Here is a 7,500-nt window from a genome sequence, read left to right as displayed (position 1 = left end):
GAACATTACTGCGGTGATTAAAAGTACTCCTGTAAAATGCTACGTGGCATCATACAAGACAGGCAGGAGGGGAGCGAGGCCCAGCGACCTTGAAAACAGCTGACTGACTGACAAGAGAGAGAGAGAGAGAGAGAGAGAGAGAGAGAGAGAGAGAGAGAGAGAGAGAGAGAGAGAGAGAATAGTGCACTGTAAGATTTTTTGTTTGTTATTTCCACGAATAAATTACTGTGTCCATGAATAATATTTTTATCTGTAATCCTGCACACACACACACACACACACACACACACACACACACACACACACACACACACACACACACACACACACACACACTAATAACAATATAAATAATAAAAAATATGAATCAAGGAATGACGGTAAAGCGGACAGGGAGGCTTGCAAGGAAGTAGTAGTTGTAGTAGTAGTAGTAGCAACAGTAGTAGTAGTTGTAGTAGTAGTAGTAGTAGTAGTAGTAGTAGTAGTATGAGTACTCGAAATAATAATTATTGTAGTAGTAGTAATAGTAGTAGTATTCATTTTTGTACTAAAAGTAGTCGTAATAATAATAGTCATAGTAATACTAATAGAAGTAATAGTAGTAACAGTAATCGTAATAGTAGTAGTAGTGCTGTCATCGGAACAGAGGAGTTCAAGAAGGAGTACATAGGAGAAAAGGTGAAGGAGTGGATACATGAGGTGGAAGTCCTGTCTGACATGGCCAGGACTGAGCCTCATGCAGCCTACTCTGCCTACACCCACGGCTTGCAGCACCGATGGAGATTCGCCATGCGCACCATCCCAGGCATCAGCCCTCTCCTTGCACCACTGGAGGTCTCGATAAGGAACACCTTCCTCCCAGCGTTACTGAGATACCACACCATCGGAGATGGGGAAAGGGCGCTGCTCGAACTTCCACCAAGACTGGGCGGGATGGGAATCACCTCCCCTGAGAAGTTGGCGACTGTGGAGAACCTCAACTCCCTCAAGCTCACCAGGTCCCTCACAGAGAAGATCATTGCTCAGGACGCACATGGTGAAATAGCCCAAAGTGCAGTCACTGAGCAAGGACGAATTATATCTAGAGATAGGCAACAACATCAACGAAACTGTCTTGAAGACCTGATAAACATCCTGCCTGCAACCACAGTGAGAAAAATCCTCACTGCACAGGAAACGGGAGCCTCTAACTGGCTAACGTCACTGCCCATCAGAGCGAAGGGCTTCAGCCTCAACAAACAAGAATTTGTCGACGCCATTGCTCTGAGGTACGGCTGGCCGATGGAAGGACTCCCCAGTACTTGTGTGTGTGGCTCCCCCAATGACGTCAACCACACCATGACGTGCAAAAAGGGGGGATTCGTATGTATCAGGCACGATGAGGTGAGAGATCTGACCGCCAGCATGCTCAGGGAGGTGTGCCACGATGTCTCCACTGAACCGACCCTCCTGCCGCTAGACGGCGAGCACCTGCGCTACAGAACAGCCAACACCACCAACGAGGCTCGAGTCGACGTCAGTGCACGAGGGTTCTGGACAAGGGGACAGAAAGCATTCATGGACATACGGATCTTTGACCCGATGGCCGCCTGTCACCACGAACTCTCCCTGGAGGCCGCCCACCGCAAGAATGAGCAGGAGAAGATCCGAGCATATGGGGAGAGAATCCAACACGTTGACCAGGGCAGCTTCACACCTCTGGTCTTCACCACATCTGGCGGGATGGGCTCCAAGGCTCAGTGCTTCTACTCAAGACTAGCCGACCTAATGGCAGAAAAGAAGCACCAGCCAAGGAGCCATGTCGTCGCATGGATGAGGTGCCGTCTCTCATTCTCCCTCCTCAGATCTGCCCTCCTGTGTCTCAGGGGGACAAGGCATTCCACTCCCATACCTGCAGACTTAGGAGGCCTCGACTGCGAGGCTACAGTGGTGGAGAGTGGCATAAGAGTAGATAGAGTAGAGGTAGAATGAATTTATAGTTAACAACTAATGTGTATATTATAGAGTATTAGATATGGTTGGATGCCACAGTCATTAGCGGGAGCTGGGGCTAATGACCTCCAAGTAATGGAGCCCCTAATTGACATATCAATAAACATGGGGTGGAGGTATTATTCTTTGTAGTAGTAGTAGTAGTAGTAGTAGTAGTAGTAGTAGTAGTAGAGCTAATATCAGTATTAGTAGCGGTAGTAGAAGTAGAACGAGTAGTAGTAGTAGCAGTAGTAGTAGTAGTAGTAGTAGTAGTAGTAGTAGTAGTAGTAGTAGTAATAGTAGTAATAGTAGTAGTAGTAACATAAGTAAGCGTAGTAGCAGTAGTAATTATAGTAGTAGTAGGTAGTAGTATTAGTAGTAGTAGTAGTAGTAGTAGTAGTAGTAGCAGTAGTTGTAATAGTAGTAGTAGTAGTAGTAGTAGTAGTAGTAGTAGTAGTAGTAGTAGTAACAGAATTGTAGTAGTTGTAATAGTAGTAGCAGTAGTAGTAGTAGTAGTAGTAGCAGCAGTAGGAGGCTACAGTGGTGGAGAGTGGCATAAGAGTAGATAGAGTAGAGGTAGAATAAATTTATAGTTAACAACTAATATTTATATTATAGAGTATTAGATATGGTTGGATGCCACAGTCATTAGCGGGAGCTGGGGCTAATGACCTCCAAGTAATGGAGCCCCTAATTGACACATCAATAAACATGGGGTGGAGGTATTATTATTATTAGTAGTAGTAGCACCAGTAGTGGCAGCAGTAGCAGTAATAGTAGTAACATAATTGTAGTAGCACTAGTAATTGTAGTAGTAGTAATAGTAGCAGTAGAAGTAACAGTAGTAATAGTAACAGCAGTGGTAGCAGCAGTAGCAGTAGTAGTAGCAGTATTTAGGTAGAGCGAGTGTGAGGTGCGGTTCACACCAGCCAGTCACTGTCACCGCCGTCCGTGACGTCATGAGTGGGGGGAGGGAGCGAGGAGAGCACCTCGTGTGTGGCTGGCTGAAAGGGGAAAGGAGCTTGAGGCGGGTGGGGGCCGGAAGGAGTGGATGGTGGGTGGGGGGCGGGAAGGGGCGGCTGGCAGGCTGGGAGCTGGAAGGAGTGGGTTGCTGGTAGGGGCCTGGCAGGAGTGGGTGGCGAAATGGGCTTAGGAAGGAGTGGGTTGAGGGTAGGGGGGAGGGAGTGGGAGGAGATAAGGACAGGAAGGCGTGCTGGCAGGTAGTGGCCGTGAAGGGGCTGCTGGCTATTGGGCGGCCAGAAATGCTGGCGGAAGTGAGAAGGAGTGGCTGGCGGGTGGTGGGGAGAGAGGTGGGGGGAAGGAGGCGTCTCGGACTGACACAACAAGATGGCGTCTCTGAGAAGAGGGGCAAGTGTAGTTTCCCGGGCCAGAGGCATGATGGGACTAACAAAACACCAGCAGGAGGTCTTTCTGTACACAACATGCACATGTACACAACACACGTATGGCTGTACACCTGGCGGCTACTCAACACACCTGGTACACTACTGGTAGCACACTTCAGGGAGGGCTTGGCCAATCCTGGTTATCTTGACCACCACTAAGTCTTTGAGGAGGAACACAATGCGATACACACGCGCACCATACAAGATACGCCGCCACACTAGCTGCAGACTGAGCGGCGTCCCTTTGGCTCAGTGTTTCCAGGCCTTTCGGTACTTGAGCGACACACAAAGGTCTACTTGATATACAGGGACTTGTTCAACCAACGAACACACTCATATCCACCAAAAAACACCATATATCTACCCAAAAAATAAATAAATAAATAAATAGATAAATAAAATAAAATAGATAAATAAATAAATAAAATTAATCAAATAATTAAATTAAACTAAATTATTAAAACTACTATTGCTTCTACTCTTACTACTACTATAACTACTATTACTACTACTACTACTACTACTACTGTGTGTGTGTGATATTGATAACAATTATAGTAACAATATAACAACAAAAACTACTACTACTACTATTATTACCACTATTATTACTACTGCTTTTACTAATTTAAATACTACTACTGCAGCTGTTTTTGCAACAATTTTCAAGGCATTACTATTAATATTCACATAGTATTATTAGCAGCAGTAGTAGTAATAGTTCTAGAGGTAGTAGTAGTAGTAGTTGTAGTAGTAGCAGTAGTAGTAGTAATAGTAGTAGTAGTAGTAGTAGTAGTAGTAACAAATCGCAAATATTGCCTCTACCACTACTACTACTATTACTGCCACTACTACTTTTTTCCTCTCACAAAGGCTTTTACTCTCCTTACTTCTATTACTGCTACCACTAGTATTACTACCACCACTAATACCACTACAACCACTACTACTACTACTACTACTACTACAATTACTACTACTACTACTACACACGCCTGCTTATGGAGGTCGTGAACAGTTCCATCTGGTACAAACTTAGCTGTGATGCGAGCAATGGTGCGTCACCTGGGTGGATCCCTGTCAAAGTGTCTTCTGAATTGTCTTTGCACTTCTTTGACATTTTCGTGCCTCCAGTAACACTTTATGACAGATGTTCTTTCTTCAAAGTTTTGTCTTACTTCTGATATTATTATTTTGGCCAACTGCTTTTGAAAAAAAATAAAATATCAGTTAATTATAGCGAGTCAAACAAGGAGTACATTTTTGGATGACTCTCTCTCTCTCTCTCTCTCTCTCTCTCTCTCTCTCTCTCTCTCTCTCTCTCTCTCTCTCTCTCTCTCTCTCTCTCTCTCTCTCTCTCTCTCTCTCTCTCTCTCTCTCTCTCTCTCTCTCTCTCTCTCTCTCTCTCTCTCTCTCTCTCTCTCTCTCTCTCTCTCTCTCTCTCTCTCTCTCTCTCTCTCTCTCTCTCTCTCTCTCTCTCTCTCTCTCTCTCTCTCTCTCTCTCTCTCTCTCTCTCTCTCTCTCTCTCTCTCTCTCTCTCTCTCTCTGTGTGTGTGTGTTTATTCAGATAGATACAAATAGATAGATGTACACAGGTACAGATTTGTGCTTGTGGAGTATAAATGTAAGAACATGAAGCACAGTGTGTCTCTCCCCACAGGCACCTCCCACCTCACGCCTTGCTTCCTCCCGTCTCCCAGAGTCTACACACCTGCACTCTTGAGGTGAGTACACTTACTCTTTTCTTTCCTGGTAATTGTTTTCACTGTGTTTTCTATTGCACACAATTGGATAAGGTGTTATTCAGAGGCATTGATAACTACACTTAAGTGTTAAGTATTCATTGTGTGTTTAACGGGTTCTATAAATAATGTTCCTTATCAGGGAGAACAAAGTGAATTGTGATTGTTGGGCTAGGTAACAACTGTCCATTATCGGGCGATGCATAGTGAGGGTTGTGTAAGAATAGTTATGTTGGTGTATGGTTGCAGGAGTTAGCAGCCAACGGCGTTAGGTTGCCAGGTGGACGAGTCGGGCTGAGTGGTGCCAACGTGGGGGCAGTGTAGCTGATTGTGTGGAAAGTGGGGTGCCAACTCCACTGGTTCTAATTACAAGTCTGATTGTAGTGCCGGACTGGAGCAACAAATATGCCCAATGGATCGAGAATGTGTAGTGCACTGATGTGGGTAATGTGAACTGGAAATATAAATAAGGATTGAGACAAAATGGTATATTATGTTCCTTGTTACGTGGCATGGCTTCCTACAATCTCCGGCTACTCCTAGTTACGAGTAGATGCCTGCCTTTCAGTGTGGTCAACGCCACGACACACCAGGTTTCCTTTAACATTCTCTCTCTCTCTCTCTCTCTCTCTCTCTCTCTCTCTCTCTCTCTCTCTCTCTCTCTCTCTCTCTCTGTAAAACAATATAAAAATCGATAACAGCAACAACAGCAACAACAACAACCCCAGCTCCACACCATCTGGTTCACCACCACCACAGCCCCAACACAACAGCAACACAACCACAGCCGTTAACACCTGTACCACCACCACCACCACCACCACCACAACACAAAGTACAAAACAAACTCGTGCAGGAAATTAAGTCTGAATTGTGATCGGATTTATATAGTTTTTTCTCTACTTTATTTCCTCTTTCGTATTTCCTCTTTCGTAACAAATCGCTACTGTGCTTTTTTTTGTTTTTATCTCTTCTTTTTCCTACTACTCGTACTTCCTCTTCTTCCATTTTCCAATTACTCCTTCTTTCTGCCCAATTTATTCACGTGGATTCTCCCCTTTTTTTCCCCTTTTTCATTCACTATCATTCTTTTCCTTCTTCCTTTTCATAATCAACACGTTTTTGCTTCCACTCAATGCCTCTTTCCCTTTTACACATCCATTGTTATTCATTATTTTCCTTTCTCTCATCGATTCTCTCCTTCCCTCTTTCTTTCTTTCTTCACTGCAATTCCTTCCTTCCTTTTCCTTACATTCATTCATTCTTGTTTTCCTCTCCCCATTCGCGCCTTCCTTCCCTCCTCCACACTCCTTCGCTTTCCTTCCTTTCTCCTGCACCTTTCTCTCTCTTGCACCCTTTCATTCGTTTCTCTTGCCCAGTCTCACACTATATATTCCCTCTTTTTCACCTTATTGCTTCCTTCCTCTCTTCTTTCCTCTACATTCTTTTACTCCTTTCCTTGCTTTACACTCCTTCCTCCTATTACCCTCTACCACTCTCACTCTTCCCTTCTTTCCCCTCTTCTTCCCCCTCGTTCTTTCCTCTTGTGCGCTCATATCTTGCATTCTGTTCTCTCTGCACCCACTACACCTCTTCCACCTCCTGCTCCACTTCCCTCCTTCAGCTCTGCATTATTTCGCTTCTCACCTACTTTCTTCCATTCAGTAATTGCTCCACACAGACGCCATGTGGGTTAAGCGAAGAGGAGGAAGAGGAGGAGGAGGAGGAAGTGGTGGTGGTGGTGGAGTCCTTTGTAAGGCTTCTACACATCTGTTTAGGCTATTGATGTATGTGCGTGGCTGGTGAGACAAGAGGGATCAAATCAGATAATGAGGGATAGACAGTGGGGTTGAAAGAAGAAGTAGTAGAGGTTGGGTGAAGAACAGTGACAGAAGTATGAGAATGAAATATGACAGAAATGCCGTCTTGTCTGCGTCACAGGTGTTTCAGTTCATTTAGTTTACTAAAATAATAGTACAACAGTTGTATTATTCATATATTGGTTCAGGTAAGGCTTTTCGAAATGTGTTTACTGGTTTCCTGAAGAGGCGATGTTCATTTTCTTCTGCTGGAGTTGTGTTTATGTACGTGGCGTCCTTGAGTATGTGCGTCAGTTTGTGATGTACTTGTTTTCCTCTCATATAAAATATTGTATTAATTGGTTCCATTTTTACTTCTTTGTGTGCAGTTCCTCCGGTATGTGGGGATGTTTCGTTGTAGGCGAAGCGGAGTGGAAAAGTGTGTGTGTGTGTGTGTGTGTGTGTGTGTGAGAGAGAGAGAGAGAGAGAGAGAGAGAGAGAGAGAGAGAGAGAGAGAGAGAGAGAGAGAGAGAGAGAGAGAGAGAGAGAGAGAGAGAGAGAGAGAGAGAAAGAGAGAGAGAG

The 7,500-nt window shown here is 44.6% G+C and overlaps 2 long non-coding RNA genes across 8 annotated transcripts in view; one reads left to right on the top strand and one right to left on the bottom strand.

The window, feature by feature from the left end:
• LOC135095317 (uncharacterized) overlaps positions 1–7,500 on the top strand; it is a 92,626-nt gene that overhangs the window by 6,533 nt on the left and 78,593 nt on the right. For all 7 annotated transcript variants that reach the window (XR_010264267.1, XR_010264270.1, XR_010264268.1 and 4 more), the window contains exon 2: positions 5,038–5,101. This is a non-coding gene — a long non-coding RNA (uncharacterized LOC135095317). The remainder of the gene's footprint in view (positions 1–5,037; positions 5,102–7,500) is intronic.
• LOC135095318 (uncharacterized) overlaps positions 1–7,500 on the bottom strand; it is a 33,287-nt gene that overhangs the window by 7,383 nt on the left and 18,404 nt on the right. The gene's annotated exons all lie outside the window — the stretch shown is intronic.

The sequence above is a fragment of the Scylla paramamosain genome, chromosome 48 (assembly GCF_035594125.1).
Source record: "Scylla paramamosain isolate STU-SP2022 chromosome 48, ASM3559412v1, whole genome shotgun sequence".
In the NCBI taxonomy this organism is placed as follows: Eukaryota; Metazoa; Arthropoda; class Malacostraca; order Decapoda; family Portunidae; genus Scylla; species Scylla paramamosain.
The sequence above is the reverse complement of the archived record's forward strand: the minus strand, read 5'-3'. Positions and strand labels throughout refer to the sequence as shown.